We start from the raw sequence: 15242 nt of genomic DNA, 5'->3' as shown, positions 1-15242 counted from the left end.
ACTCGGCAGATGAATGGCTCTGACGAAAAGTCAAGCCTAGAGCATTGAGCCTACAGTTTCGATGTTTCGCAACACCGCATAACGCGTCAACGTTTGCCCGCAAAGCGCGCGCGTTTTGACGGTTCGAAATTCGAATTGATTTTTTTTTAATCGATACGATTTTACGTCGAACAATTTTAGCGGATATTTAAAAAAATTATGATGTGTAAAGTTTAATAAATAACGGTATATTTTTAGTGAGTGTCCTTTCCTTGGATATTATTTTCTTTGTGGTAAGTTAATTTTCTTTAATTTTACTTTAAATGTGCTAAGGAATTTCAAAATTGATAATAATCTAAAGTTTAAAAATTCAGTCGGTGATAATAATCTACCTAGTAAAAAATATTAATAACATTACATATTATTTTTTATTATATTTTTTACTCTGAATAGCTTAAAACAAAGTCGCAATGTTCGTTTGTCTGCGTATATAACTTCAAAACTTTTTAGTAGATTCAAATGCAGTTTTCAGCATCATTAGGGTATTTCAAGAGGAAGAGTTTCATGCAAAGCCGGGGCATGTAATTAGCTAATAAATAATTTGAATTTAGAAGTAATCGTTACAACATTTCGGTATACTTATAATATTGCAGATACAAAATGTTGTAACCCTGCATTAATTTGAAAGTAGAATAAGTGACGCCATAATTTTGTTTTGCATTTTAATTTTATCAAGTTTTTTATGAAATTAGAACAAGAAAAAATTACGTTAATTGTAGGTAGGCCTACATATTGTGAATAATTTTTGAAAAATTGGGAATACAACAAGACTAATACTTTTCGTTCTAATTCTTGTACCTAGGTATATTGGAGGCACACAATAGGAACATCCAATGTTGAAACTTCGATAGATTATCCCCAAGTGCCATACATAGGATATAAATAATATAACGCGGATTATAACTGTAACGCGAAACTGTCATTATAACCGTTTATAATGACAGTTTTTGTATTTTGGACATGACGTATAATTTGATCGGAAGTACCTACTATCTAGATTTTAGGCTGGGGCCCTACTATGTTTCAAAATTGAAATTGAATTGAAAATGCCAAAACAATATTAAAACATTATTACTCTAAGGGGTGGTGGTAAGGCCCCGGGTAATTAAAAATCGGTTGTATTGTATATTTTTTTAAACAAATTCCAGTTAAATGCTGACTTTCATGCCTCAATGGAAGCACAGAATAAATAGAAGGCATATTGCATTTAACTCCTTATATGTAGAGAAGGAGTGACTTGCCTATATTGAGTTTGCACCATCGGGGCAGCAAACCCATTACTGCCTATGTAGGACTAGGTCCCTACTAAATAGGTATATAACCAAACATTTTACCAAACTTAACCGCAAAGGCCTAGTACGAATTTAACATCTCGACAGTGTTAATAGATTTCGTGAAAAAAAAATCAAATGTCTTTTATCTAAACACTAACGCTAAAATAAAATCAAGTAGGTAGGTAGGTTTGACTACTACTAGAAGCGAGAGCTTTGCGAAATGCTTATTAATAAAAATACGTAGTAGAGTACCTAGAGTCTTGACTCCTGATATAAGGATATTATAATATTAAATGCAGAATCGTACATATAATAAACATCAAATCTACATGTAATAAACTTGAAAAGTAAAGTGAGTCTGCTTTAGAGTAGGCACTCGAGTACGTCTAACTCTGATCTTTTATCGGGCAAAAGTTCAAACGTCACTTCTGACGAAAAAGGCCGCCAAATAAAACAGCTGTTTTGAGACCGCCATCTTTTACCATTTTTTCTTACTATGCAAAAACCTTTACACAAGGAGCTGTACATATATTTTTAAGCAAAGGCCGTTGATTTTTGGGTACAATCAATAAAAATAAAAAAGGTACACTATGAAAATATAGGTTCTAAATAATTAATACTGGCTTGAGATTTGACCTCCTGGTCTTCACTCAGTATTTTAAGCTATTACGGTGATTCTCAGATTTGGCGCAAATCACATATCAGGTCAAATAAAAAAATAATGAATGAAGTTACAGATGAGAATTGCATTACAAAAGAACTCTTGTATATTCAGCTACGGGTGCCCCAAAATTCAAAATTGTAACTACAAAGGTTACTTCAGAAATAATATTTTTGATATTAAAAACTCACCTCCTTCTGCGGGTAAAACAGGAGTCTCAGGAAAAATCGCTATGATTTTCAAAGAAGACGGTTTTAAACGAGCTCGAGTTTTTCACATATTAATATATACATCCTGAGAAGCAATTAAAATGCATTTTCACACGTACGAATCATTTAATTACGTCATAAAAAAATAACAAATGTTTGGCACAGAAAAAAAGTCATTACCTGCAACTGAGATGGCACCTCCAAAATATCCTTCTAGTATACATATTGCCTTCCGTTCTCCCCTGCCCCGTACTAAGCCATAATCAGTCTATCTAGGCATGTTGCGGAAAGTGGCCGTGCACTTGTAGAAAAAAAAATATTTACGCTTTTAGTGCCAAAACTGGTGTTTGGCACGACTTTTCACTCTTTACCTTCAACATCATTTTAGGACAAATAATTAGTTTTTCTTAATAATTTTATCTTCTTTCATGCACTAATAACAACATAAGTATGTAGTTTGATGTTCATATATATTGCATTTTAAAATACGACGTTAGACAATTAAAACTGCCAAAACCTCATTTACGCTCTATCATTACCGTAATTTTCCTTCCGTTTTTAAATTGAAGGTAATGATGTTGAATTGAAGGAGGTGATCAATTTTTCAGGAAATAATGTTGTTCCAAAATTGTGTAATTTTCTTCATATCCTTTGACATTAAATCACGTGACAAAATATTAATCTTCAGTAATTCTTTAACTTATCAGTTGAATTAGTAGCCCATATTGTTCCAAGCAATTTAGAAATAACTATTCAAAATTATTGCACCTCGTGGTATTTCAATATTAAAAATAACCATCATATATCGATTTTAGAAACTACTATAGTGAAAAGAAATAGTCAAAAACGCGCGAAAAAAAATTAGCGCAGGCTAAAAACACAAAAAACAAACAAAAACGAAGAACTAAAGAAAGATCTAGAAAAATATGCGAAACGTAAAGAAGAATGATGGAGTCCTTTCATTCCTTCTTGGATATTAGGGCTACAGCAGTTGTTTTCTAGGTCTCCCTACCTTTGGTTGCTGCTTTGACATGGTTCCACGAGAATTCCATTCTTTTAAGGTCTGCTTCAATGGGCCTCCTCTAGGAGTTTGTTGTTCGACCAGGTCTCATTTGACCGCCAGGCTGCCAGGTAGGCACGTTTCAATAAATGCCGCTTGAGCAACGTTTTCTTCCTCTCTTCGCAAAATATGCCCGACCAATCACAATCGCCTCAAAGCTATTTCCTTATTAACTGGGAGTTGCTGGCATTTGTACCACAAGTCCTCATTTCTGATCGTGTTAGACCAGAAAATGCGGGGAATAACACTGAAACTCTTATTGTGGAAAACCTGAATTCTGTGGATTAGCGATATAGTTGTTTCCACGTTTCACACCTGTATAAGAAGACTGAATTTACAAGCGATTCAAACAGAGAGAGCTTTAATAGCTTTTATAATCCAGTTATTGATATCAGCCTTGGCACCGCCGCTAGGAGAAATGATGCTACCGAGGTTATAGAACTCCTCCACCTGTTTAATTGGTTTGTCTTCTAAATAAAATGGTTCTGAAGCAGTAGAACTTATCCTCATCTTCACTGTTTTCTTTGTGGTAATCGGCAGACTAGTTAAGGAACTTTGTCTTGTAGGTATTTTGATTTGGACTTAATGTATTCGAGTCAATCTGATATGAGAACAAGGTCATCCGCATAGTCAAGGTCTTCAAGTTACCTACTGCTCCATGATATCCCTTTCGGACTATTGGTGACACGACGCATAACTTCGTCGATAAGCAAGATAAATAACAGTGGTGAGGAAGACATCCTTACTTAACTCTACGGATTATTTTGAAACTAAAGAAGAATAGAAAATCAAAACTCTTTGTTGACTCCAAGATAACAAAGAGTACAGAGAAAAAAAATACGTGAAAATTAAAAAAACATATAAAAATAAATAAAAAGACGTAAGCCGATTGAGAAAATACTGTTTAAGATAACAAGGGATTTAGAAGAAAATCATCCACAGAAAAATAATGTGCTCCTTGTGAACATACTACTCCTATAGTAATAAAAGATGTTATTTATTTGTCAAAACCTCTACAATTGACGTCAAGGGCTAGCTTTGTGTAATATACATTGTCGATGGTGTATGTCAATAATTATTAGGCTTTTGTTTCGACGGTTTGACGTGTTTTCGAATAAAATGGCGTATCGAAATGACCATGGTTATTAACTTCTTGTAGTACATTTCAGTGGCGACGAGGATGGGATTATATAAAAAACCTTTACAAGAAACTCTATCAGTTGAAACAAATAAAACGGAAGAAGTTTCCAGGAAAGCCAGGAATTCACCAAAAGTAAAAATACTTTCTGATGTACGTTTCCATTGGACTAATACTCCTTTCTTTATTAATGGCAGATTACCTCTTAAAGATAGTACGCGTACGACTGATACTGGTCATGTCTGAGAACATGCCCCAGATAACCGACCTTTCTGCATTTGATCGCCAAAATTAGGTCTCTATCTTTACTGATGCATCTTTGTCATTTTTATTTTTTGAACCCAACTTACTCGCAGTAATTTTCAGTAGCAGTTGCTTATTGCGCAGTACTTTTTTCATTTTCATGAATAATTCACGGGCAATTTCAATTCAGGTCTTTATTTCAGAATCTGGATCCCATTCTTCATTTACCCATGTACCAAGATATTTGTGCATTGAAACTCTTTCGAGTGTTGTACATGTGAGAGTTCTTATTGAGGTTTGTTGCGGTTTTCTTGATACTGTACATAAACTTAGTCTTTGAGAGATTCATGCTTAGACCCGACTTTCTGCTACATTTATAAACGCTATCTATTATTTTCTAAAGATCTTGGGAACTAGAAGCCAAAAAAACAGTATCATCAGCGTATCTAATATTATTTATATTTATTTGTTTACCTTGACATCCCATTCCTTATTTTCCAATGCTTCTGAGATGATAGCGTCTCAGTATGAGTTGAACAGAAGCGGAGATAAGATGTGTCCTTGTCATACCATATGGCCTACCGCTACTTCATCTGTTTCCTCAACTTCAACTATTACTGTCCCAGTCTGCCACCAGTAAGGGTTCTTAATGATCTTTATTTCCTTGCCAACGAGTTCAACATACTGCAAACGACGAATAAGTACCACTTGATGTACACGGTCAAAGGCTTTCTCATAATCAATGAAGGAAATTCATACATCAGTTTGCATGTCTCTATATTTTTGGACTAGTACGTTTATAGCAAATAATGCTTCTCAGGTTCCAACACCAAATCTAAATCCAAACTGACTCTCATTGAAGTAGTTGTCACATTTATTTCTAATCCCTTAAGAGCTGATAAGTAGAAATATCTTTGGAACATGACTCATGAGGCTGATAGTGCGGTATTCATTGCATGTCTTAACATTCCCAAGATGTTGCAATGATTCCCTTGACATGTGTCTGCGAACATATTATTTTCTATAAATCGTTTTACAAATTCTTTTTGACTTCAGGGTCCACAAAAGGGTGGGTTTAACTTTATCATCAACTAAAATGTTTATATACGACACCCATCGCAGGTCTACCATTTCTATGCAAATTAAAATAATCATGTTTTCGCTCATACTGTTCTATCACCAAACATTTGTTTTCGTGATAATATGCTCTCGCAGCATGATTATTTTATACATTTCAAGTAAAATTTATAGGTGATGATATGTCTGGAATAATATTTTTGTTAAAGTTTGCAATATTTCCGTTATTAATTCTGTTTACTTGATTAATAAGATGAAGAAACACGTTATTTTTTGAAAATGAAATATTGCTTCATTACCATCAGATAAACATCAACGCCTTCTCCACCAAAATCATTACCAGCACACTAGAAATCATTACCTTCAGTAACTGAAAATTTCAAATGCATATATCTCTGAAATTCATGGGTGCAATTTGATATAACTTGGTCATTCTTTTTAATTTTACCTATATTTTAGTTTAGTTCAGCAATTTTCACAATTTAAAAAATTCTCTTATTTTCTCCGATTTGCGCCAAATCAGAGAAGTACCCATTAGTACTTGTTAGGATACAGCACTGATCTTCCGTGAAGCTTTTACTCTGTAATGTTTTGACACTCGAAATCTATTAACTTTACCGAGATGTGCCAACTTGTACTAAGGGTATTGTACCCTAGTACTTTGCAAGTGAATGTAACATACTCGGTCAATCGAAGTTCACGGTGGATTATCAAGTGTTACTTAAAAGTCAACGTTTAAAAATAAATTACGAGACGTTTCACCGCGGTTAATAGCCTCATCTAGTGACACAAGGGCTGGCGCAAAATATGTTTTGCGCAAAGTATCAGCCTGGCTGTCCAGCGCGGAAATGCTGTCAGTATTCTTGGTACCATTCGCGGGTATGATTTGTACAGTAATTAGATAAGGCGAGCTTTAAGTTTTTTTTGTAACATTTTCAATAAAAAAAAAGTGTTACCTAAGTAAAGTAGTTGCCTATACTTTAAAGATTAAATTTGCCTAAGTTATCTTATCTGGAGTTTTATAATATCTTTGTCAAAAACTTTTTTACGCAAATGTGTAAAAACTACTTTAAACATTTACCTACATAACTGAAAATAACAACAAATAATGAGAATTTCAAAATGGCCGCGATGAAAAACGTATTTTTTTACGTACGGAACCCTTCGTTTGCCAGTCCGACTCGTACTTCACCGGTTTTTGTTACTTTTGCATTTAGGCATCTCGGTACTGAAATTGCTGCTCTAGTATTGACATCTCTCTGATTTAGGACTAGCTCCATAACCAAATACTTTACCTAACTTGTTCACAACCTAGGTATCTAAGTACCTCTATCTACTCAGTAAGTGAACGCAACATCGATCTAAAGTATCGAGTTTCAAGTTCTACTTTAGACTGCCCGCCCAGTTTATTATACACTAGGGGATGCCCGCGGCTTCGCCCGCGTGGATTTAGGTTTTTCGAAATCCCGTGGGAACTCTTTGATTTCCCGAGATAAAAAGTAGCCTATGTGCTAATCCAGGATATTATCTATCTCTATTCAAAATTTCAGCCAAATCAGTCTAGTAGTTTTTGCGTGAAGGAGTAACATACACACACACACACACACACACACACACACACACACACACACACACACACACACACACACACACACACACACACACACACACACACACACACACACACACACACACACACACACACACACACACACACACACACACACACATACACACAAACTTTCGCCTTTATAATATTAAGTATGAAGTATGATTTTGTTTAGCAGAAACTACTTTTAGGCTATACCTACCTTTAGGTAGGTTCCTAAGTATATTACCACATATTTATGTTCATAAACTTGTTTATAAGCTCATGGTATAAATATAAACCGAATATTGCGGATATGATATTTCGATTTTTAACGATCTAAGCGCAGGTGATTGTTTCTGCGATCTTATGTCTTACTAGCTTAGCTGATCCGGCTTCGATGTGGTGAAATTTGATATAAGTACTTATAGGTAAGTATATACATAATACATAATATACTTACCTACTAGGTAAGTATATTATGTATTATACCTAGTAGGCCTAGGTTACTTCTGGATAAAGTAGCTTTGAGCTTTTTTTTAATGGCGAAAGACTTATAAAACTAGTTCGGTAGTTTCAGAGTTTATCGATTATAAACAAACAAATCTTTCCTCTTTATAATATAAGTAGGTAATTACTTACTTACTGGTAGAAAAACGCACAATACACTAAGTACTTTACTCAGTGAGCTTTAAACAATGATACCCCATATGCCAAGGTAAGAAAAAAATTTTTTTTTTGGTAATTTTTCATATTGTATGGGGAAGCCCCCTGATTCAAGATTCTTTATTGTAGAAATATTTTTTACAATGAGATGTTATAACATATTACTGTCCAGTAGAAATAATTTAATTTAATTTCTAATTCAATATTTGGCTTTGGGTCAACGTTCTACACCAAATGCCAAAATTTCAGGTTTGTAATTTTAGTCTACGAGGTAGAGACCTGTGACCGGCGGACGGACAGAGACAGACAGCAGAGTGACATTAATAGGGCTCCGTTTTTACAATTTGGGTACAGAATCCTAAAAATTGATTTTAAGCACCAGCGCGGTATTATATAAATGTTTCATAGAGGCGGCGCTTTATATTTAGGTAAGTACGTACCTACCGATATAATTTTAAAGATAAGAAAAATATTTTCTAGACCAACCTAAACGGTAGGTAGTGTAAATTTAAACAAAGGATTGATTTTTAACGGCATAAGTGCTTATTTTGATGGTCCAAACCAGTTTCCTGTACCTCCTTTCAAGGCTAGATTCAACATTAAACTAATTGTATGTTCGTATTCTTTATTTTGTTTCAAAACAAAGATTTTTTGATGATTTATTTTGATTTCTAAGTTACTTAGATACTTACATTAGTTTCGGTACTTTTTATAATTCTTGAGGAAACGGCGAGCTACTTTGATCTACCTGTTCCATCTTTTAGTATCTACTATTATAATATTATTCTGTGTTTTAGTTAGGTAAGTAGGAACCTATTTATTATTCTAAGTTTGCATTGTTTATAAGTAACTAACTTCTAAGTAGTTACTTAATTTTGTGGGATAAAATCCTATCCTATGTCTCTAGGATGTAAGCTTTCTCTATGGCAAACGTCGAGACAAGTCCAACCTTTGAGCGCTGAAAAGGTTACGGTTACGGTACGGTACGGTACCTTCGGGCATCTTCGGATATGGAAACCTAAAAATTAGATTATACTCGCTATATAAATGCGTGATACTTATCAGGTTTCAGGAATTCAGGCTTTTTCTTTTCATGAGAATTGAAATTTTCTCCTGGGAATTTTCTGGAATAAAGAGTATAGCTTATCACACTTCACACTATAAAGGCGAAAGTTTGTGTGTATTTGTGTGTGTGTGTGTATGTTCGTTACTACTTCACGCAAAAAATACTAGACGGATTTGGCTGAAATTTGGAATGGAGATAGATAATATCCTGGATTAGCTTAGCACATAGGCTACTTTTTATTCCGGAAAATCAAAGAGTTCTCACGGGATTTCGAAAAACCTAAATCCAAGCGGGCGAAGTCGCGGACATTGGCTAGTGTATTATAATAAAATTATAATGTGACTCTCACTAACTAACCTCCTTACCTATGAAATTGCCGATCTAGTGTGAATATCGATATTATTATGTTAAAATACCCGTGAAAGCTCTTTGATTTCCCGGGATAAAAAATATCCTAATGTCTGTCTCCGGGATGCTAGCTATCCTTGTACCAAATGTCAAAATCAGTTAAGTGAGTAGACCTTGATGAGGCACATTTTCGCATATTTTAGAATATTGCCTACATTGTGATTTGAAAACGAAAACCGCAATTTTATTATGAAGAAAAAATCGGTCACTAATAAGGGTCTCTACGGTCTCTCGTACCAATTAAAAACTCGAGAAATAAACTTTTATTTTAATGTTCATGGCGGCCATTTTAAACTTTGTAACCCCCGACCCAAAAAGAGGGGTGTTATAAGTTTGACGTATGTATCTGTGTATCTGTGTGTCTGCGTATTTGTGTATCTGTGTATCTGTGTATCTGTCTGTGGCACCGTAGCGGCTAAACTAATGAACCGATTTTAATTTAGTTTTTTTTGTTTGAAAGGTGGCTTGATCGAGAGTTTTCTTAGCTATAATCCAAGAAAATCGGTTCAGCCGTTTGAAAGTTATCAGCTCTTTTCTAGTTACTGTAACCTTCACTATTCGGGGGTGTTATAAATTTTTAATTTACATTTGTTATTATTTGCTGTAATAGCAACAATAGAAATGGCGCTTCCAAAATCAATGAGAAATACACATTCTGTGCTTTGAACCCTCTACCTATTATATTAAGGATCACGAGATACAGCCCGCTGCCAGACAGACGGAGGATGGACTACGAAGGCTTAGTAACCCTAAAAAAAGGGAACGGGATTCTAAAAAGAAGCTAATTGTTGGGAAATTGCAGTCTACTAATTAAGATGTCCTCGTCATGTTTAAATATTTTTTATCGCTATTTAAGAAACACGGCCAAACGCGCAACATAGTGAACGTCTATAACATGTCCAGTCCAAGGGTAATCAGTCGGTTAACAATTTACATCTTCGATAAATATTATATTATGAATGCTAAAAGATTGATTTTGATGATGCCATGTCTAGCCTAGCTCACAAGGTCTCTATTCTTTATTTTGTGATTGAAAAAATGAAATACTTAGGTGCTAAATGTGAAAAGTTCGCTGGGGTGGTATCGATAAGGTATTAAAGATTTAATTTAATTTATTTTAGTTAAGTATAATAATATATATATAGTTATAATCCAAATAATAATAATAAAGCTTTATTTAATTCCATACAAAAATTAATACAAGATAACATATTTAGATCTATTCTTAAGTTCTCTAAATATGTAAACATGTTATTTTAGTTATTAATTATTTTTTTAGTTTGAATTTAGATTTAAGTTTATTTTAAAAAACCTAATTAAATCTAATTCTGTATGTTGATACTAAATAAAAGTAATATTTTTACGGTAACTAAGTTTTATAGAATTTTAATTGCTAAAACGCGAAAAGTTAATGCTTGGGATCGAACCCCGGACTCCATAAATAGGAGGCTGACGTCTTTAACGACTAGGCTATCAGCGCTTCTGTTATGTGAGTGTTATTTAGCAATTACAAAAAAATATCACTAGGATTCCTACTTCAGTCATGTGAAATGTAACTCTGAAGGAAAACATCGTGAGGAAACTTGCATATTATGAGAGTTCTCCATAATGTTCTCAAAGGTGTGTGAAGTCTGCCTATTCGCACTTGGCTAGCTTGGTGGACTATTTCAACAAAATCCTTCTCATTCTGTGAGGAGACTAGTGCCCAGGGGACATTTGTCCGGGAATCTGGCGAACAGTTATTCTTTCTCTTAGAGGAGAGGTCTTTTAGAGGAGGCGGTTAGAAGGCAGGGGTTATGAGGAGGATATTATTATAATCTAGGAGGGGGGGATGCAGATAATTTGCAGAAAATAAAGAGCAATTCTGCCCTTATCGCCTCTATATTAGTCCCTTCAACTCTATATTAGTCTTTTGATATTAATAATAAGTGCGTTGACCGTATACCTTGAAATAATTCTAAGGTTAATTATTATTTTATCGGATATATTCTGACTCTAGTTAACCCTTCCCGCCTTCACACAGATGAATGTGTTCCTTATGCTCCTGGAAGTATCTCCATAATCCCCCCCCTTGGTTATCTCTCTAGTGGTTTTTGCAAAACACTTAAGGGGTGAAGGGGAGGAGGGAAGCCGACATCCTAGGGGTTGGGACTTTTGAGGATATATTTCTAAGAGCATAAAGAACCCACGCATGCTAAATATTATTTATTTTGAGGTCAATGTTTACTATGCCCGCACTGGGACAGACAGATAGATTTTCGCTTTAGAATAAGTAATGACACTGGATTTTCGCATTTATAATATTAGATTAGATTGTCTCCGCTATGACTTGGCCCATAGTGTTACCCAACTCGACCGGAAACTTGAAGGACAAGCACCATGAACTCAAGCCAACCAAATAAACGCACATGTCTATTGTTTGCATGTTTGACTGTAATTTTCTTTATTATGGGGTCGTTAGATAGAGGTTTTGGTAGGTAGAGGTTGATTTAGCCTTCCCGAGGCACGGAGGAAACGAAAAAGGCCAACAATACCTATTTCAAGATGAAAATCTTACCCTCTTAAAGTAATATATAAGTCTATGCCCTCTTATAAACTCCAAATTCGTCTTAGAATATTTTATAGATAAATAAATTACAATCATATTATATTTTATCATACGTAAATATCACTTTAAGAATATTATAATATAAACTATTAGAGCATTTCAATTGTGATTTCAATGATGCATAATTTGGGTATAAGTAATGTTTAAAACCTCATTATTTTGTGGAAGCATTAGATACTACGAGTATTTCAACACTCGAGGTCAAGTTTTATACTCGTATCTTTAAGTTCACCAATGTTCAATGGTTTCAATCCATAGATACTAATATTATTTTAAAATGCGAGAGTGTGTATGTTTGTCTGTTGGCTTTCTCGGCCCATCCGTTTAACCGATTTAAACAATATTTGGTACGAATAAAGCTTGCATCCCGCGGAACGGCATAGGCTTTTTCCCCGGAGTATCAAAGAGTTTCCCACGAGTTTAAAAAAACTTAAATCCACGTAGACGAAGTTTCATCCATAATCTAATTAATCAGTTCAGAGAAGGATGATATGTAGATAGTCATAGACTAAGTGCTTATCTCGAAAAACCAAAGAGTTCCCATGGGATTTTCAGAAATCTAAATCTACGTGGACGAATTCGTGAACGTCTAATGCTTTATATAGGTACTTACCTTTTCTTCGTACATATTACATTAATTCGACTTTTGTACACGCATACGCGCGCGATAATGTCACACTCCTTTCGCCCAGAGTTCATGCCTGCGACTTCGTCCGCGTGGATTTTGTTAAAGGCAAGTAGTGATTCTTCCAGATGATGCCCGTAGTAGCATCATAGATTTAGGTAGGTTTTTCAAAATTCTCGTATAAACTTTTGATTTTCAGGGGCAAAAAGTAGCCTACGTCCGTTTCGGGGATGCAACTGCAAGCTATCTCTATACCTTTCGTTAAAGTTGGTTAAATGGCCGGATAGGCCTTTAAAAAATCCGTGGGAACTCTTTCATTTTACGAGATAAAAGTAGCCTATAATTTTTGTATCCCGGATGCAAGTTCTGTAACCGTCAACACTTAGGTAACGGACAGGCTATGAAACGGAAATAAGTCATAATATACTAGAGGACTAGAGGATGCCCGCGGCTTCGTCCGCGTGGATATCGGTTTTTTTAATCCCGTAGGAAGTCTGATTTTCCGGGATGAAAAGTAACCATGTCCTTCCCCGGGATGTATCCCAAGTCTGTACCAAATTTCATTAAAATCGGTTTGGCGGTTGGGCCATGAAAACGTAGCAGACAGACAGACGGACAGACAGACAGAAACACTTTTGCATTTATAATATGAGTATGGATTAGGCCTTTATTTATATGTATACATACATAGGCCTCGCGTTTAGATTGCACTTGGATTTGCATTGCGCGCATTATACCTAAGTACCTAGGTAGGAATATAATTGTCTTCTCACAAATTATCTCATTAGCCAGCTCATTTCGATCGTAATTCATGATCACAATGATGTATTCTTTTTATAACAATATACAATTAAAAAATTTAAACGATGCAGGGTTGTGACCTTAATTTATATGGAAATGACAGACAAACACGAAATCTCAATATTTTTGAAGCTCAACAATCAGCAAGTGGCTTAGGGTTCCGTACTTCATATCCGTATTTAAAATATGATCATCTGAAGGATCACTTTGTGTCCATCTGTCTGTCCGTCGATTCAGGGGAAACATAACCTATAGCCTATAGGGTACGTACCTACTTGCCGTTGACCTAGAATTATGATATTTGGCAGGTAGCAATGTCTTAAGGTGCCCACGCACTCGAACTGAACTGCAGCGGAATTGCGCGTCGCGGCAGCGCCCCGCACGACATTCTCTCCAGCCGCGACGCGCGTACGTCACTGCCGCGCGAAGAGAATAACGTGCGGGGCGCTGCCGGGACGCGCAGTTTAGTTGTAGTTCAGTTCGAGTGCGTGGGCATCTTTATAGCACAAGTAAAGGAACCAATCCGAAAACCATGAATTTGTGGTTACATCAAGATGGCATTAACTTGCAATGTTGTGCAGTTGATATTGGAGCGTATTTTTATTTTTATTTGCGATTTATTTTAAGATGGTACGGGACCCTTCGTGTGCGAGTCCGACTCGTACTTGACCGGTTTTTTAAACAGCTAAGTCCTAACACCCTGATAATCAAAGTCAAAGTCAAAGTCAAAATCACGTATTCAAAGTAGGTACAATTGTACTTACTCCTTTTGATGGTCGAAATGGTTAAATTGGTACTATATAGTGGTGATAATTAATTACGTAACTTAAAACTAAAGCTACGAGGGTTCCAAACGCGCCCAAGTCTGAGAAAAGCCCACAACAAACTCAGCCGGGTATTCTTTTTTTTTTTTATTATCACCTTAGTAACTATCTTCCTCCATTTTCATAACTTGATTACTAAAGTCATATTGTATAGTTGTACAGTAGCTTACTAATCGTGAAAGAATTTTTAAAATCGGTTCAGTAATTTCAGATTTTGTCGGTAAGATTCAAACAATCAAATCTTTCCTCTCCATAATATTAAAATACTCATAGTTTAAAAAACTTGCAACTCCTCTTGACTCCATTTACATAATACCTATTAAGTTTATTGAATAGGAATGCAGTACGTAAAAATACTGTTCTTCCGTTGTGGTATTTTTAAAAAGACCCAGCTGGTTTTGACGTAATTTTTAAAACCAGTTTTTAATTTTATGTGCCATTAAGAGGGGTCTCTCCGTCACTCGCTTCATACAAACGTAGTTCCAATTTTATTTGAATATTAAGCAACCAAAGTATATGAAATTTTGCAGACATATTCTAGAAACTAATATCTATATCTGGGGTTTTCCAGATTTCTGTTAATATATTCGGTTTCAAAGTTACGCGGTCTTAAAAATTCACATACAAATCTTTGAGCCCCTGTAATTTTAAAATTACATATTTTTAGAAAAATCTAAAACACCACAGACACAGATATTAGTTTCTAAAATATGTCTGCCAAATTTCATGCACTTTGGTTGCTTAATATTCAAATGAAATAGGAACTACGATTGTATGGAGCAAGTGACGGAGAGAGCCCTGTTAACATTTTTAAACTTCGACAGCTATAGGCTTTAGAATCCACTGTACTTAGATGGAAATGCGCGAGAGAATTTAGGTCGAAATTTTAAACCTAACAGAGCTCCGATGGTCTATTAGTATTCAGGCCATATTTAGGTCAATTTAGTATTTGGGT

At 35.2% G+C, this 15242-nt stretch overlaps 1 protein-coding gene across 1 annotated transcript in view; it reads left to right on the top strand.

Moving 5' to 3' along the window:
• LOC123870936 (lysosome membrane protein 2-like) overlaps positions 1–15242 on the top strand; it is a 60512-nt gene continuing 45270 nt past the window's right edge. Inside the window, exon 1 of the mRNA XM_045914441.1 lies at positions 1–272. The gene's annotated coding sequence lies outside the window, so the exon portion shown is untranslated. The remainder of the gene's footprint in view (positions 273–15242) is intronic.

Source organism: Maniola jurtina, chromosome 13 (genome assembly GCF_905333055.1).
Source record: "Maniola jurtina chromosome 13, ilManJurt1.1, whole genome shotgun sequence".
Taxonomy (NCBI): Eukaryota; Metazoa; Arthropoda; class Insecta; order Lepidoptera; family Nymphalidae; genus Maniola; species Maniola jurtina.
The sequence above is the reverse complement of the archived record's forward strand: the minus strand, read 5'-3'. Positions and strand labels throughout refer to the sequence as shown.